Source organism: Hetaerina americana, unplaced genomic scaffold, assembly GCF_022747635.1.
Source record: "Hetaerina americana unplaced genomic scaffold, ioHetAmer1.1.p SCAF_7, whole genome shotgun sequence".
NCBI classification, from domain to species: domain Eukaryota; kingdom Metazoa; phylum Arthropoda; class Insecta; order Odonata; family Calopterygidae; genus Hetaerina; species Hetaerina americana.
The window spans coordinates 64,162,814-64,182,076 of record NW_027287316.1 but is presented as its reverse complement, the minus strand read 5'-3'; the positions used below and the strand labels follow the sequence as shown (position 1 = coordinate 64,182,076).

Sequence of the window (19,263 nt, the reverse complement as noted above, 5' to 3'; positions counted from 1 at the left end):
CTTCCACACACCTCCTGGACGGATTGAGGTGTAAGGTGGAGATAAATATGCATCAAGACTCCTCGCTATTATAAATTTACATCCACTTGACACGCGCCAAGCCACCACTAAGGAGAGGGTGATTCCATTCCAGGCATGCAACATCCAGGTTAAATATTATGAAATTATTAGTTGCCAATAAATTTGTAAAATGATTCATATGATGTAAACAAAAGCTATGTACACTCCGGTAATAAAATGTACAACACTTCTCTGTACATTAGAGACGAGCTGTAAACAACAAGAAGAACAATAAAATTAGGGTAAGTAAAACAATGACAACATACTAGTCTACTATTAAGAATATTTTTGTCAATTTTGCGGTCGTTTGTAATTAAAAGCTGCTTGATTTGATTCCAGATTGTGAAAGGCCATCATTTTTCACGCAGTGGTACAACATGTAATATTAGTGTTTTATTTGTAAATGTGTGGATTGGTAGGGATTCAAATTCACTGTAACAATCATTTGCAAATTGGAAATGCATGTGTGCATCTACGCTACAGTTCCTTTCTCAACTTCGGGAACTAAGTGTTATGTCGTCCGAATAATCGTTGGAATTTGTTTATCTTGAGCCGAGCTCATTGCTTGTTAGCGCAACTCTACGACCCAATGGCCATGCCCTAAAAATAATTCCACGCCTGGCGCAGGATTCGCGTTAATGAAATAAGTTCTGTGAGTCACCGAACTGAACAGGTTCGTCATAGGAAAATTGGGAGGAGAAGTTTTGAACACGAAGGAAAGGAAGAGACGGAATCTGAGGAAACTTCCTTCGAGCGAAATGACAATTTCGCATTCCACAGCGGAGCCACTAACCAACCCTCCCCTTTGACCAAGAGGCAGGAGTAATCAAGCCATCAATCAATGCGGCCCTATGTTCTACGTCTACGAAGGGTCGATCCATCTCTTTCTCCTTTCTTCCCTTCTGACAGCAACCGCGGCAGCAAACCCCTCTGTAAAAGACTCGCACTCAACCCCCACGTTCCCTTCAGCCAGCCGGCCTCTCTCTCTCTCTCCCTCCCTCCGTATCTCTTTCTTGTCTAACCTCTCCCCACCCCCTTGCCCCCCCCCCCCTTCCACTTCCACACGGCGACCTCTCTCGCAAACATATAGCTTCCCCTTCCCTCCTTTCCTCCCCCCCTCCCCGTTCGCCCTGCTCACCCCATCCGCCCTTACCCCATCTCCCCTCCTTTCTCCGGCCGTAGTTCGCTAATCCCCCTCTCCCCTTCTCCCCCTCGGTTCGCCTTTCATTTGCTGCGCGGTAGTCGGTCATCTTTGCAAAATAAAAAAAAGATATCACGGGCTGACTCCCACATTAGGCTTCATTCACGATCTAAGGTTCATTTCTGATAGGGCGAGCCGTGATTATTTATATCCTTAAAATATAAGCGAATTTTGAAGCTGTATTTTCCCCCCACATTGATGTTATTTAGGCACCGAATGTCGCAGCAAAATACGCGGTAATGTGTGTACTTCGTTGTATGGGGCGCTTATGATTTAGCGATTAAGTTCGTTGTATCGAAAATTTTTTCAAATAGAGACGGATTACGATTCGAGAAATGTACACTATCAATGCCTCTGGGTTGGATGGGAGAATTTCTTCTATGTAATACGTATACCAATCTACGCAAAATAGAATTTCGGTATTGCAAAAACCGTTACTTTACTCGAAAGTATTTCGTAATGATGAATGTAAATGTTGGGTGAGAATGGGATACTGGGCACTTAGTAGGTGAATGTTATGAATTCCGAGTGCCAGACTCGGGTTGAAGTTTTAAGCCATTGGACTTCAGGGAATAGAAAATATAAAAATGTATTGATAATTATAAGTGCGAGTGTCCCAGACGCAATATTATATTGGTTTGTCTTACCTTTTTATGTCGATTACGACTTATTTTCATGAAAAATCACGATGAAATCTATGAAGAAGTTTAACCTATGCGTCATAGTAATTTTTCATACTCGTGCGTATCAATAAGTCTAAGCATATTTGGACGCGTCCACTTTTGCCCACTTTTGAACGCGAAAATTGTCGATAATATGTTGAAGCTCCAATATAAAGTGTACTGGTATCCCAGAATTAATATTGGGTCGCCTTTCTATGAGGCTATCGTATTCTCCAATTAGCGTGTTTATCAGGGAATCACTAACGTCCTCCACGCCATAACTGGTTTGCGTCTGGGAAAAACGTCTCCTGCTATACTCGTAACCCGTCGTTTTTCTATTGGGAAAAACCTACCCCGGAATGGTCTTCGTCATAAGTCTTCTTCCCCTTTTGTCAGCTCCACCTTCATCCCAGTCCCTCCCGTCTCGAATGAGGCAGGCGTGCCTCCTCACGCGCTAGTGCGGAATACCTCCTCTCGGCCGGTTGCGCCCTGTTCCCTCCCCAGCAGAGGTCGACCTTCTAATTTCTTCATTTATGCCATCCGGGTACAGTGCAGTAAAAATTTCAACTCGTTTCGTTTGGCCCGCCACTTCGTTTTGGATGTTCGCACAAACATCACACCACGTTGAGAATAGATTATACCGAAAAGGTATTCAGTTTTTGTGGTTCATTAGCTCACCCGTTCGGGTTTTTTTGGAACGCTGTTGCCAAGAGAATCGCCACTTGACGCGAAATATCGGTGGTCATGTTTTATGTGTCTTATGGAAAAGGTTTCTGCATTTATTAAGGTTTTGCTTCAAATGTTTCGTGCGGTATGATTGGTAGAAATGTTTTGTTAACTTCTGCACCGTACCCTGGAAGCGGCCCATGTGGCGCGTGGCAGGGGTTGTTGGGTCATTGGCCTTCATTAAATTGATGAAATACTGTTCGAGGCTAGTGGTCTGCAGCTTGGTTCATCGGTCGTGATGTCTTCGTTGTTGGGCATCTTTTTCTATGCGATCGCGAATCGTATGAGAAATTAAAAGTGTTCCTGATCTATTTCCGCTGCGGTCTATATCACTTCGTTGATCGTCGCGGAGCCACTAGTTGAACGTAACCTTAAATACAGGTTAAATTTACTTCGTAAATTTGAGGCAGGTTACTTCTCTGAGGATGTTAAACATATTTTAGATCCCGAATTACTATGGTAGATCAGATCACCAACGTAAAATCAGGGAGACTTATTTTAGAATGGATAGACTTAAAATGCCGTTTTTTCCTCGAACCAATTGGGATTAAAATAGATATGACAGCAATTGTTTGGGGGTAATTAGAATTAGTAGAGTATATATTTGCCGATATCCTGCATGTTTTTATGACATATTTTAGATCCCGAATTACTATGGTAGATCAGATCACCAACGTAAAATCAGGGAGACTTATTTTAGAATGGATAGACTTAAAATGCCGTTTTTTCCTCGAACCAATTGGGATCAAAATAGATATGACAGCAATTGTTTGGGGGTAATTAGAATTAGTAGAGTATATATTTGTCGATATCCTGCATGTTTTTTTATTCAAGGGACCCTTCTTTTTAACAGTTCTACATCATGGTTTGGATATGCGTATCCTGTTATTGAATATTGTTGCATGTGAGTTGCACTTTCTTTCTTGCGATTAATATTTTTTAGGTGGATGATCAAATTAATATTTGTTTAGAGGTAATATGATTGGGATTGGGCATGCATGGCTGGTGACCTAAAACCCTAAGCCACACGCCCCTGCGGCGGCTTGGGGGGTATTGTGTGGTATACACTTGGGTTATAAAAATAGCCGCGTAATGCGATGCCATAAAATTGAATTCGCGAAACAATTATGCCTCACGCACAATTATATCTTTCGAAAAGAAAAGGGAAACTACCATGATGGCACCCAACTACATGTACATCTACATAATACCCCGCAAGCCACCGCAAGGGCGTGTGGCGGGGGGTGTTAGGTCACCACCCGTAAAAAGGAACAATACCACATGGAAAACAACTACATAGAAAATTACACCCACACAGCCTTCATCCAGCACTCATGCAAACACATACCATAAACTAACAAACTACTGCACCCCAGGATGCAGTACGATAGCCATCCAACAACACGCAAGCTAGGACACAACAAGCAAGAATGCGAAACTCCACCACCACATGAACATGAATAAGTGTATCTACTTATCTAGTGTATTATTATACACTAGACAAGTTTATTGCATATAAATTCGAAAAAAATTGGGAATCTAAGATTTCTACAAAGGTGATTCGATCTTAGAATAAATCTGAAGGTGACAAATTGACAAATAGGCGTGTCACGTCCTAATTTAGCCATAATTAGTTAATGTAGGCGGTATAGCAATTTCATTTCAGTCACTACATCCTTGGCTTCCATTTAGTTTTAGATATTTTGTATGCCAGATATTTTGGAAAATTGCTCCCGATTTTGTGGAAATTAACGCGACTACTCCAATAATAACTATGGGATAAGACGACTCCTTAGGGGGTCATTAGTAGATCATGGGAAACTTAAATATTAACATTCGGTGCCATATTAATTAAACAGCGGACCTAATTAGTCCTTTAAATGATATGTATAATAGCCAGTTGCTTGAAATAATATCTTCACTGCATGATTCCTGCGTAAAAGAGGAATTCGAGTCGATGCGGAAAAACTCTTGAAGTTGTTTTCTTTAAGATTTAATTTTACTTCCAACGACAACTATGGTTATTACCAATTGTAGCCAATTTTCTTCCTCTGCATGTACGTGTGTAGTCAGCAAATTTGTCGTGGTCGTTTTTATTAAGCTTATTGGACCGCTTCCAAATGAATGTAGCATCTAATGGTATACATTTCTTATATAGAGTTAAGTTCGTATTGAACTTTGTTTGTAAGCGTTTCGCGTTTTCAGTTGGTGTAAAAATATTATCAAAATTCAAAAATTAACCAAGAAAATGCGCAATAGAGAGAAAGCGAGTAGCAAATTAATGTTATTACTCTTTGAATATTGCATTGATCAATTCGTTAGGTTTATACCTACGTGACACAGTTCGTCGTATTACGTTTCGCTCGTAAACCAAAAACATCCTTCGGTAATTTGTTACCAGTGTCTAATATTTTATTGATACTTGTAGTTCAACCTCAAAAACTTGTTAAATACTCTTATTTAATAAGATATTGTTGAACTATTTTAATGTTTTATTAGAGTTTTACTTATACTTAAAATACCAATTCAAGTATCTGGAAAGGGTGAGTTCCAGATGGTTGGTGCTTTTCTAAAAATGCAATCCCATGGTTAAAAATAATCGTTTTGACTGTAGGTTGGGGCAAAGTTTAGAGAGAGGCCCTGGTTATTCTGATATTGGGCTAGAAAAGCCATAATGTAGTTTTGGAATCCAGTGGTAACTGTGTTGATTTTTCTCTAGGAATAAATAACAACACAGTCATTAATTATAAGTCCAAAATAAACAATAATTTATATATGCGCGTTTTACAAACACAAAGAGAATGTAACAAATTCAATATTAGCTGTAACAAGCAAATCAAAAGCTTCTCATTACAATAAAATGAACCTGAGTTAATAATTTCAATCTCCTATCCATTAATTAGAGCACATAGGAATAGTTTTAAAACATGGTAAAGGTAAAAACTCTAGTAAGTCACTTTTGCCCTCGTATTTCGTTTAATTTAATTCATAACTTGTCACTTCACCAAATTTGAGTGAAAATATTCTTGATTTGTTTGCAACGAACTTATCAGAAAAAGGCCTAAATATAGAAACTACAAGGTCTGTCCCAAAGATAGTAGGACTTATTTTTTCCCAGATGGACGGTCCGGCGGAGTTTCTCTGACTGGGTTCAAGGGAGGGGTGTCTGGGGGAAGGCTGTAGCCCGGTGGCAGTTGGCTCCCAGTGTGCGGATCGTTCGTTTGCGAAACCTCTGCAACGTGACCTTGTCACACTCCGTCTTGAATCGGTTGTTGGAACAGCGCCACGCCATCAAATTTTGCTTGAAATTGGGCAAAACCGGGTAAGAGACTCATGACATGCTCAAGGCAGCCTATCTACATCTACATCTACTTAATACCCCGCAAGCCGCCGCAAGGGCGTGTGGCGGGGGGTGTTAGGACACCACCCGTAATTTAGAAAAGAAAAAGAAAAAAAACCGCATGCAATAACCACAAAATCATATATCCAAAAAAAAAAATGGCATACATTCATGCATGAACACTTACACCCCCACACACATGCAAACACTCAATCTACATCTTACATACACATGCACCTGAAAGTATACCTACAGCTTTGCAGTGTTTAACTTTGCTCCGACTTGTAAATTCAATGTTTTCAATATTTCTAAAGTGACTTCGGTTTCTTACTATTATGATTTCTGATTGTTCGGGGAAAGAATGAGTATTTGTACCTATCTGTCCTGGAATCTATCTCCCTTAGTTTATCTTTGTGGTCTGATCTACCTAAGTAGTGTGGGGCCATTATAATTCTTTCAGTGTCATAGTTAAACTCGTTTGTTCTGAACCTTTCTAAAAGTCTAAGCCTCGCTTGTTCTCTCCGCACTTCAAGTGGTTCCCAGCCTAAATCCCCTATGGTGATAACGTCATGGGTAGATCGGGTGTTTTTGGGTGGTACAAGTTGTTAGGGGAAGGCAGAGAAGATTTCGAAGACGCCGAACGTTCAGGACGCCCCTCGACCACAAGAGTGACGAAAATCTTGAAAGAGTGAAGACTTTATTGGACGGGCATCGCAGATTAAGTGTTCGCATGGTTTCTGATGAAATTGACATCCCTACAAGTGATATGCATTGACTTGTGACCGGAAACGTGGGCATGAGAAAGGTGTGTGCGAAGTTGGTGCCGCGAGTGCTCTCTGACGAGCAAAAGGAAACTCGCACGCGGATCAGCCAGGAGCTTCTCGACCATGCGAGTGAGGATCCAAATTTTCGTCCTCAGCCTTCTTCATCTTGCCCTGCCTCAAATATGTGCTGAAAGAGGACATCGGTGGAAGCGTTGCAACAGGCCGGGATGAGGGATATTAGCAGCATTCAGGGCGCCGCCTTCCAAAAGGGGAGTGGGGCGTGATGAACCCGATGGTAGCATTTTGTGAACGTACAAGCGGTGCTACTTCAGAGACTGTTGAGTGGATGTATCAATTCTGGCGACAATATTATTTAAATCGACTTAGTCCTACTAATTTTGGGACCGACCCTGTTTAAGGAAATTGGTTCATCGCATTTAAAGGGCTCGTTTTTATTCATTCATTTCCCGTGTCTTCCATGTAATCGCGTGTTTTCTCTCTCAATTCTTTCCTTTTCCACTATCCCTAACTGCTTTTTACACCATTCTTTGATAATTCCATCGCTTTATACGCTCTAATAATGTGAATCCTGGTTGAACAAACAGAGCAGTAAATGCTAAGTTCTTAAGTGTTTATTTAAATTTAATAAGTTTATTTGAAAAATGTTTGTACTTATTTAAAAATGAGATTGTAATTACTTGAAGTACGTGATACAGTGTTCATTTGTAAATTTCATGGACGATAATAAAGACCGAAATACTGAAGATGCGTGGAAGCACTTCTTTTACATCACGCGCTCGGCAATCAACAGGCTCATTTTAAGGTAATTTATACACGTAAATGTAACGCGGAACGTAGATAGTACATCGCGGTAGTTAGATAGTCGCCAAGACGTCAATGGCCATGTCACGCCAAGATGGAAATTACAAGGAACGATATTTCTAGGAACGAGCGAAATGAGATCACGTGTGATGGAGTTTTTGAAAGATTGGTTCGGGACGAAATAATATTCCAAAGGAAGCGGTTTTTCTAGACAAAAAAAGTCTTCGACACAGTATCTCTTAGGAAACCACTCACAAAGCTAGAAACCTGTGGCATAAATTAAAATATTCTAGGCTGGATTAAAGACTTTTTGACTGGTCGCGTAGAAGGGGTAGTCATAGATGGTGTTATCTCTAATGCAGCAGAAGGTATTACGGGTACTTCCCTGGGAAGTGCCGTCGGACCCCTTATATTCCTTTTTGCGTTAGCGACATAAACTCCATGGCTAACTCATAGTAACATAGGCATGCTTTAGACGACATAATGGTTTATAGAGATATCTCCCCTTGTCCTGAGGATAAAATATAGCTTCAACAGATGATCTCAATGCTATGCAACGTTGGTGAGACAATCAGCAATTCTAATCAAACTTAAAAAAGTGCGTTGTGATGAATTTTTGGAATAGGAGTACTTCCCTGCTGCATCAGAAATGAAAAGTGTAAACTCGATTAAATACTTGGGTGTTACCATTTCTCACGACCTCTCCCGAGGGCTAAATATTCGGGGAACATGTGGATTGCTAGGAAAAAATTAGGATTTATCAGAATAAATATGAGAAAACGTGACGAGAAGGTATTGCATTGCTATATTTCGCTAGTTAGATCTCATGTAATAAATGCTAATAGTGCTCGTATATGGGATCCTTATGAAGTTCATTTGTTTTGCGAATAAAATCGCGGGCAGTGTAGAGAATCTAGATTTGTAAAATGTTTTTATGACGAATGTACTGGTATATCTAAATGTATGGAAGAACTAGGCTGGGAATCATTCACGGGGCGAAGGTTAAATGACAGATTGACAGACAAATCTTAAAAATGTATTAGCCCCATCGTAATACGGCAGTAGAGATAAATCACAATAGGGGAATAGGGCATTTTCTGTTTATTCTAGTAAATAGCCTAGTATTTTGTCATTATTGCTGGTAAACTTATTTTATTGTTCTTCTTGTTACTAATTGCTCGTCTCTAATGTGTAGAGAAGTACGTTATACGTACCAAACTTAGACACCCTAGTGCATGTGCCTGAAGTAATCGTTTTCTACGTTATTTGAATTATTTGACATGCATATAAATTTTCATTAATATAAATAACCCACGATTCACCAAAAAGGTATGTGGTAGGGGGTCCAAGCAGAAAGTGGGATTGGCAAGATCTAAGGGAGAGGAAGGGTGGTTAAAGGGTTACGTATTCGTTAAAAAAATCTCAAAAAGATATACAAATCCATGTAAATGCTAGCGGAAAACCTATTTCCAATACTGTCCCTAAAAATTAAGAAAGACTTAATTTTTTCTCATGCCTTTTATTGAATCACCCCCTGCCACACACTCAATCGGTAACTTGCAGGGTACTATTTAGACGTTTATATAGAGTATTAACCGTATATCTAACATTGAACTCCAATATGTGTTCTACCTTTTAAACTTAATGTTAGTATTAGTACGGCCAGGGAATATTACTTCCCAATCCATTACAATCCTTACCATTTTTTGATATATCCTACAATTGTCCCCGTATGAAGTTTCCCAAAACGAAGGGGCCATCGACCAGTCGATCGAGATGTACATCTTGAGGTATCCGGTGTCTTATTGCTGTACTAATAATAATGGTAATCTACCCGAAGGTTTTAATTAGTAAGGCTACAGATCTTCCCCGAGTGTTATTTTAATATGTACAACATTCAGGGCCTGTTGTTAGATTTTAAAAGGTTTTGTACAAAGTTATCGCCCGAGATTTGAACCCAGGTCCCTCCAATCACGACCGACCCACGAGAATATCTCGCCACATTATTACGGAGATGGACGTGGAAAGTGTCAGATTCTTCATGAATGTCACGATGCTTATGAATATTATGTTTTTTTTCAAATAAGGTTCCATGTGATTTCCCATTTTAATAATGTTTCTGGTATTCTGACGACTAGACAGCGTCACAGGCCATGCTTTGGGATTGTATGTACAGGTACTACCTCCATTTTTATTGCGACAGTCAACGATTTGTGTTTTAAAAATTGTAGTCAATCAATCAATTCACCATCTTTCCCATTCATCATCACCCATTCATGTCAAGGTATTTATTTAATCTCCTTGACGTCTGTCATTGATCTGTACCACGTATCTCATCCGAGGTCCTCATCTGTAGTTCTTGCTCACTTTTCCATCGACAACTGCTTTCATCGGGCTATCGTATTTGAAAATGTATTCGACATGGCTGCCTCTTCTTTTTAGAGTTTTAATTAGACTTCTTTCTTTACCTTCTCTTCTTTAGCTATTCATCAGTCAATTTGATGCTCATCATTCTCTGGCAACACCACATTTTCACCGATTCCGATGGTCTCTTTTCCGCTGCTGTTATTAATAATGCCTAACTACTGTGTGGAAATTATGCTTTACACTTTATATGATTTTATGAAGTGACTGTTTATTATATATATGCTCTTAAAAAATGAAGGGAAGGTATTTTTTTTAATTTTAGGAGTCCATAAATTCCGTTTGTTCATCCAGGAGGCTCCCACTCTTTTCTAGGATTTTTCAATTGTCATTCAGCTTTATCTTGATTGCTCTTTGGTGGTTTCAAGCTGTTATTGATAGACTTACGAATTGGTTTTTTGGCTAGTTCACATCGTATGCGGCGAAAAGGAGATGAACTTGTGAAACTATTGTCGAATATTTAGATCATGGTATGAAATATATTGAAATCCTTTACACAGTACAGTGGTTAAAGTATTGACTAGATTTCTTATCTAAATGACAGTATGATTTTTTTATTATGTTAAAAATATGTCGCTTCCACTTCGTACTTTGATTAGCGAGATCACGGTAATAGTGTTGACATGATATCAGGTTTTAAATGTAGTTTTTTTACCACAAACGATAAGATATCAGAATAATCATCGACGATATACTTCAGGAAATAAGTTTTTATGCAGGGTAGCATAGTTTGTAGTAATATTATCTACGTCTACATCTATCCACGCCGCCGTAGGGGCATGTGGCGGGGAGCGCCAGGGCACCAGCCATACCTGTATGTCTGACTCTGTTTGTGACGGTGTCTATCAACGTTCTCGTAAGAACTCATTCTTCCCTCGCAAAATATGCAAGCATAACAAAATCGAACCAAAGAGCCTGAAAAAATTAAATTAACGGCGAAAATACTCTGAATGAAAAAAAATATAGAACAACTCGATTACGTAGTTGTAAAAGGGGTGTGGTAGTCCAGGGATTGAGCGTTGGAGTGCTGAAACGGAGGGCGCGGGTTCAATTCTCGGGCACGTCTCTCAAGGCACCCTCAGCCTCACCCGAGCAGTGTGATTTTTCGGCCACCACAATTTCCTGGAAAACCACCGGCGGCACAATGAAAGGATCTGATCCCTCTACCCTGATCTACATCTACATAATACCCCCGCAAGCCGCCGCAAGGGCGTGTGACGGGGGGTGTTAGGTCACCACCCGTAAAAAGGAACAAAACCACATGTGATGTGTTAATGACGTGTACCCTCATGTGTTAATTTCAAACGCTGTCGGGCTTAATACTAGGCGATGTAACAATTTCGGAGTGTAAAAATCATGATTTTTACACTCCGAAATTGTTGCATTTAAATGCACATTAGCGGATGACTCCGTTAAAAGTTACTGTTGCGGCATCTCCCGCAGTTTCTTTGGAACTAGGCGATGTCTTTCCCTCACCTGTCAAATCGACTTTCGGGTAAATAACTGTGGATTTACATATTTTTTTGTGATTAATAACGAAGAAAAACTTGGATTGTTATACTGTGTGCCTGATCACCACCTGCCACCCATCCTATGGGTGGATTGCAGAATACCATGTAGAATTAGTATAACCGATCTGGTGCTCATGAGAAGCGATGATCGTCTTTGCCTAAACGGCAAATGATCGTCTTTGCCGTTTAGGCAAAGACTATCTCCCTGAAACGGCAAGGCGTCTCCCTGCACCTTCACTTTCCCTTCATGCCGTCTCCACCACCTCGCTGAAGGTAAAATTTCTCCTTTCCTCCGCTCCCTCCCTCCCCCTCGACCGCCGCCCGCACCCCGACTTGTAAGTACATGCAGTAACTTGATTGGACAAACACGGGAAGCGTAGGCCCTGCTGTCTGCTGGACGTCCTTCAAGGCGAGCAGTCAATCCCCTCTCCCCTCGCACGTGCTTATCGTGAATGGCGCGCCTTTTGTGTTAAGTGGGCGATTAGCATCTGCACGGCATCCTGTCGAAGCTCCGAGATGACTCCCAAATGGCGTCGTCTTCTATGTTTGGCATGAAGGGACATGGGATTTGGGACTGACCTTAATGCATAGATAATATCGTCCCTCACGCCTCCCTCCGGGATGAATCGGTCATTCCTCGTGAAGCATCGTCATGCTGTTTTTGCAATTTAAAAATGGCCGTTGAGTTTAGGGTTACGAAATTGATTCGATTCCTTCGACGGTGACTTCGGCACATTGACTAACATCGTCTCACTTAAGAACTTGTCAGATTTTCTTAAAGATTCGCCATCTTCGTCCTCGATAACAGTCAATCAATTACTACTTAATACACATTTTGTGTAAACTCTTGGCTTCGAGTGAGAGCTCATTTCGCTGATTTCGGTATCTGCGGAGGTTTACTAAGCTGTCATTCACAACTTATCTCTCCTTGATAGAAGATCACGTGTGAATAACGTGATATTCTTAAATGATAGGAGGAATTTACTCCACCGCAACCAGCACGGGTTTAGCAAAACCACATCATGCGAAACACAAGCTGACTTCTTTCCTTGATGTCACTGAAATCGGGGAAATGAATTCCCGAATCGATGTTATACGAGGGCGGTTCAATAAGTACCCGTGTTAGAAATGAAGAAACCATTTGTTCAAAAACATTTTTTTTATTTTTCAACATAGTCTCCTTTTAGAAAGATACACTTCTCCCAACGTTCCGGCCAATTTTTTAACCTCTCAAAAAAATAGGATTTGTCGAACTCTCCAAAATACGCCTCTGTCTCGGCGATAACTTCCTCGTTTAAGCTGAATTTTTTTCCCGCGAGCCATTTCTTCAAGTTAGGGAATGAGAAAAAGTCGGGTGAATACGGGGGGTGCGGCAGCAATTAATAACGTAGTTCATGTAGTTTGGCGGCAACAACTCCGGATGAATGTGCTGGTGCGTTATCGTGGTGAAACAGCAATCGCGGCACCCATCGGGCCGACAATTTTTTCATCGCCAACTTATCATGTAAAATATTAACTGCCGTTTCGGTCGACACACCCACGGCCTCTGCTACTTCGCGCACTTTCGTTCGTCGATCAGCGAGAATCATGGCTTGGACGTTTTGAATTATAAAAACCTAACAAGCGACCACTACCCGGTATTGTTAAGCATTGGGACTAAACCGATAATAAACCTGGAAAGGACTAAACGACCCTCTCTCGGGTTAGCAAACTGGCCACTCTTCAGGGAATCTATCGTAGACTGCCTAGAAAAGAGCCGCAGCCCAGACACGACTGAGACGATAGACGAGATGGTAGCAGAAATAACAAATGCCATTGTGGAAGGCATGAAAAAAGGAATACCGATGGCAAAGAAACGGCCGTATGATTACCTCAAGCTAAGCGACGAGGTAAAAACCCTCATTAAAGAAAGAAATGCTCTTAGAAGATCATACTATCGCCTAGGCACCCGAGAACTTAAAAATAGGGTTAAAGATCTTAACAAAAAAATAAGGACTTCAATTGAGGAATCTAGGACTGCTAAATTCAATCAGCAACTAGCAGAACTAAATAAAAACAATCACTCCGTATGGAAGTTAGCAAAGAAACTACGGAAATCCCCTACCAGTGACCCAAGTATAAAAACAAAAACAGAGGCCCTGACGACGTCCCTAGAAAAGGCCAAACATATGGCAAAATTTTATGAAAACATTTTTACGACCAACGACCCGGGGGCCGAAAAAGCCGAAATTAAACCACTGAACAAAAACGACGCCGGGTCACCGGAGGGGCAACTAATTATCACACTGGATGATGTTGTTGAAGAAATAGCCAAGCTCCCAAACGGGAAATCCCCGGGAGAGGACAACATCACTAACGAAATAATAAAAAGACTTCCGGAAGCGGCCGCCCAGTATCTGGTAAGGATCTTTAACGCGTCAATCGCACTCGGATATTACCCGAAAGATTGGAAGGAGGCCTTGATCAAATGTATCCCTAAAAAGGGGGGGAAAACGCTAAAAGAGGAAAACTTGAGACCAATATCCCTCCTCTCGAGCCTGGGTAAGCTCTTTGAAAGGGTTGTAGCACCGCACATCAAGAGATACGCGGAGCTAAAGGAAGTCATACCACAAGAACAGTTCGGATTCCGCCAGGGATATTCAACCGAACAACAGATTCACAGAGTCACAGACTTCATAAGTGACGCTTACAACAAAAAAGAAAAAACCATCGGTATTTTCCTTGACCTATCTAAGGCCTTCGACAAGGTCTGGCATGGCGGCCTAATTCAAAAGATGGAGTTTTGGAAATTCCCCAAATGGATGATAAATTGGACAAAGTCTTACCTAGACGGAAGAACTTTTAAAGTCAAATGGGGCGAAGAAAAAAGCGACAATAAAACTGCCAAAGCTGGTGTCCCACAAGGATCCATACTAGGCCCTCTTCTATTCAACATTTATACAGCCGACTTTCCAAAGCACAGAAATGACTGGCGAAGTATAACTGCCCTCTATGCTGACGATGCCGCAATCCTGGTAAAAGGGAAAAACATGACCTCAGTAAAAGAAAGAGCACAAGATGCATTGGACGAGATAATATCGTGGTATAAAAAATGGAAATTGCAGATAAATACCCAAAAAACCAAAGCAATACTTTTCGTCCACCCAGGATCACGTAAAGCATCTTGTGAATGTATCAGGATTGGACAACAACCGATTGAATGGAGTCAAAGCATCAAATATTTAGGAGTGGACTTAGATGACAGACTGACCTTTAAAATACATATCAAACAGATACGAGATAAAGCGGCCGCAATAAGGTCGCAATTGGCACCGATTATCCGACAAAACGCCACCCCTAAGGAAATAAAAATTCTAATATACTCGGCAATAATAAGACCAACATTGACCTACGCAGCCCCTGCGTGGATGGGACTACTCAGTAGATCCCTAATGGACAAATTAAATAGCACAGAAAGGAAGACCCTGAGGCTGGCTTTTGGGCTCCCCCCCTGGGAAGAAAATGAGAATGTATACCAAAAAACAGGCATAGAAAAACTCTCAGATCTCTTACTAACAAGGTGTAAAACATACTATGATAAGTTAAAAGAAAACCCAAATAGGGCTATGACATACACAAAAATAAATAAAATAGGCCCCTATGATAAATATAAGAGACCTAATAATGTCACACTCCAATAATAATACGGAAAATAATTAAATAAATATAAAAAGGGCAAAAACAACGATGCTGGTGGTGCTCCAGAAAGAAAAAGGAATTATATACTGAGACACAGAGCATAAGCCCAACTAGGCGACCTCTGATAAACAAAGCCGCCTAAAAACGGCAAGGCAAGTCGTGTGAATGGAGTAACACCATAAAATACCTCGGAGTTGTCATTGACGATAAATTAAACTTTAACAGCCATATTAAGGAAATAAGACAAAAAGCGGCCATACAAACATCACAACTGGCAAAAATTCTAAGAAATAACGCCACCCCTCAGGAAATAAAATTATTAATCTACAAAACCACTATAAGACCAATCCTAACCTACGCGTCACCTGCATGGACGGGGCTCGTGAGTAGATCCCAAATGGAAAAATTAAAAACCACTGAAAGGAAAATACTAAGACTGGCCCTTGGACTCCCTCCGTGGGAAAAAAACGAAAATATATACAAAATAATAGACATAGAGACACTACACAACTTTTTACTGAGGCAAACTAAGAATTACTTCGAAAAACTGAAAGGAAATTCTAACGAAGCTATGACATACACTAAAATCAACAAAATTGGTCCATACGATAAGTACAAAAGACCAAACATGGTGTTAAACCCCTAACACATAGGAAAAAAATAATAAATAATATATAAATAATGAATATAATGACAATTAAAAAATGGAAAAGGGAAATAAAAACGACGCTGGATTGGTAGTCCAGGAAAAGACGGAAAAAATACACAGGACACAGAGCAAAAGCCCAAATAAAGCGATCTCTGAAATAAAAAAGCCGCCTAAAAAACGGCAAGACATCTTCGTCGTCGTCAATTTACGAATGCATTAGAAACCATTCCATTAAATTCTACCAAAAAACATGAAGGGCTTAAAGAAGAATTTCTTCAAATTATTGGGAAAAACATGGTCAACAGGAAATGGGATGTTCACTAAAGACCCACAGCTGTTACCGAAGAAGAAAATGATAAACCGCTAACAATGAAAGGAAGAAGGGAAAACTAAAAAAGTAGCTGAGAGGTAAATCAGCAGAACAAGTAGATTCGTCTAGACGAAAACGACCGCATTGGGATAATCCACTAGGGAGGCATCCTATAATATAAAGCCACTCAGCAGGAGTACCGCTGAGAATTGTTTCAGGTGCCCTATTCTTCTGATTATAAAATAGCGACCTAAGTTCCCAATTTAGCAGCAATCTTAGATAAATTGCAGACGACACAGTGATTTACAGTGAAACAAGTCCTTGTAAGTGAGCATACTTTTCGTCGTGTGCACATTTTTTACATACATGTGTCGGTCTATATTTGTATTGGCTACATCTAAATAAACTCCCCGCGATTCACCAAAAAGGTGTGTGGCAGGTGGTATGGGTAAGGGATAATGGAGAGGAAGGGAAAAATTACCAAACTGAATCACTAACAACCTCGAAAAAACGTGCAAATTTATATATATGCTGGTGGCAAACTTAATTCAAAACCATACCAAGACTGGCTAACGACATCTCGCGCCCTCGTTCGATTTGTTATTCACATCCGTGAGACGTTCGTTAAATATATATATTATTATTATTATTAGGTAATCTACCAGTTAAGGTAGGTTTTTTCGGATGGACATAATTACTAATTAAATAATTTGTGACCCCTAGCAAAACACAACATCCTACTCTACATCAGGTCCCTCTTCAGCTCTGAGTACTTTCTTCCTCTCTTCATCCCGTCCAACATCCCTATCCTGTTCCTTCCCTTTCCTCGTTTGCCTAACATTCTACCCTCTATCACAGTTTTCAACATCCCGCTGCCGGTCAATACCCCCTTCAGCCACTTTTCCTGCCTCCATAGGATTTCTCCCAACAAACCCCTCTCTTCGCCCACCCTACCAAGTACTTCCTCATTTGTTTTCTTCTCTGTCCATTTCACCTTCTCCATTCTTCTCCAAACCCACATTTCAAAAGCCTCCAGTCTACGTCTATCCTCCTGCTTCAATGACCACGTTTCCGCGGCGTACATAGCTACACAGAAAAAAAATATATATATATATATAAATATATATATATATATATATATATATATATATATATATATATATATATATATATATATATATATATAAGTAAACACATGGAGCTCAAAAGTGAAATTTCAATGGTAGAAATTCTATTGCTACATTACAAAATAGTCAAGTTACACCATATATGCGAGAATACTTGTTTGTAGGCCTACGTTTATTTACGTATGTACTATATTCGTATTTGTTGGAGTATACTCGTATTCGCGCGTATATATATATATATATATATATATATATATATATATATGTATCTCTATTTGTGCGTGAATGGGTGGTGACCTAACATCCCCTACCGCACGTCCTTACTGACGGCCTGCGGGTAATCGTGTAAATGTTGATGAAGGTGATGAATACGGGGTCTGGGAAAAACTTGAGCGGGCGACATGTTGATGCTCTACGAGACCGATATTAACTGCTGTCCTAGACTAGTATTTCGCGAAGTGGCACTGACCGAATCATAGAAAATGGCGGGCCATCCACCTGAGGGGCGGAAGCGGGGTAGCCGTTAAACGAGGACGGAGTGGAATGGGTCGAGGCGGGGGGGGGGACAGGGTGGGCGCCCCCTCTCTTAGATCCTCGACCCTCCTCTCCCTCCAACTCCGTAGGCAGTAAAACTCGGGAGGCCAATCGCGCAATACCCTTGCAAGTGAAAGACCTCACCAGCTCCTAGCACTGGCTGTGCCCTTAGGGAAATGGTATTCGTTTAAAATGGATCAGAAAAAGTTTCTATTTCCTCGCGTGAGACACTTCCAGCCATTCGTTTCCGTTTCTTTTAGTAAAAGAACGCTTGAGTTATACGCTTAGACAACATTAAAAAATATTCTCCCTGGTACAGTAGTTTTATTGTGTAGCGATAGCAAGTTGTTAAGGTCACTCAGATTTTGTTCGCATGTTACACGTGATTCAGTTGATCATTAAAATCCAATCCTTTTCGATAGTTTGAACTTTAGTTTTCCGATTGCAAATGAAACTTTATCTCGACGCGACTTTATCTTTGCGGTAGTTGAGTTACAAAACAAACTACTAATACTAATAATACCACCCCACTATTTTAATTTACTTGCTTAACGTCTCAATCGTGGTGAGATAGAGACTATATAGTCAACGAGTATTTTTCCACCTAAACATTACTAAGAAGACAATTATACACACCTAAAACCCTAGGTGTGGGAACGTTACCCCGCCGGACCACCGTGATCGGAAAAAAAAATTGCATCGGCCGGGAATCGAACCCGGGCCGCCCGCGTGGCAGGCGAGCATTCTACCACTGAACCACCGATGCAGACGTAAGGTTAAGGCCTGAGACTGAACTTCTTGGAAAACATTTCGGACGTATTAATTTGCAGTTTAGTTTTTTTAGTTTTTAAAGGTCTTTATTTCCGTAAAGTGAAGCTTACAAGATATAAATGCATATAAAATATATAGTTGAAACATAACAACAAGAATACGGAAACCCCGTTTTAGGATTTAACTCTTCTTCGGGGTGGAAACAACAGAATAGGAAAGGCTTCAAAGATGGTAGCGGTTGCGGACTAAGAGCATAATAATTTGCAGGTTGCGGAATAGGATAATAATTTGCAGGGAATTATTTGGTTTTTTATCTAAAGCGCTGAATAGAGCAGTTCTTGAAAAAATTGAATGCAGATTTTTTCAATGTACAGTAAACGTTTCAGATACCCGACTCATTTAAATAGTTGGGGATGAGGATCGTTTTATTCTAGAGCAGGATTTAGATTGCATTACTAAATGGTGTTCTAACTGGGGATTGACTCTAAATTATAATAAATGTTCAGTGGTAAATTTCTTTAAAAGATCAACGGGATTTGCTTACAAATTAGCTGGAGGTGACCTAGCAGTAGTTGATACGGTGAAATACCTAGGTGTCACATTCACAAAAGACTTAACTTGGGGGACTCACATACGTAAAGTCTGCGGTCAAGCATATAAAAAATTGGGATTCATTAGACGCAT

The 19,263-nt window shown here is 40.4% G+C and overlaps 1 non-coding gene across 1 annotated transcript; it reads right to left on the bottom strand.

Annotated features, from left to right (window-relative positions):
- Nucleotides 1–18,503: 18,503 nt before the first annotated feature.
- TRNAG-GCC (transfer RNA glycine (anticodon GCC)) lies at nt 18,504–18,574 on the bottom strand. The gene has a single exon. It is a non-coding gene; the product is annotated as a tRNA-Gly (tRNA).
- Between the last annotated feature and the right edge of the window lie 689 nt (nt 18,575–19,263).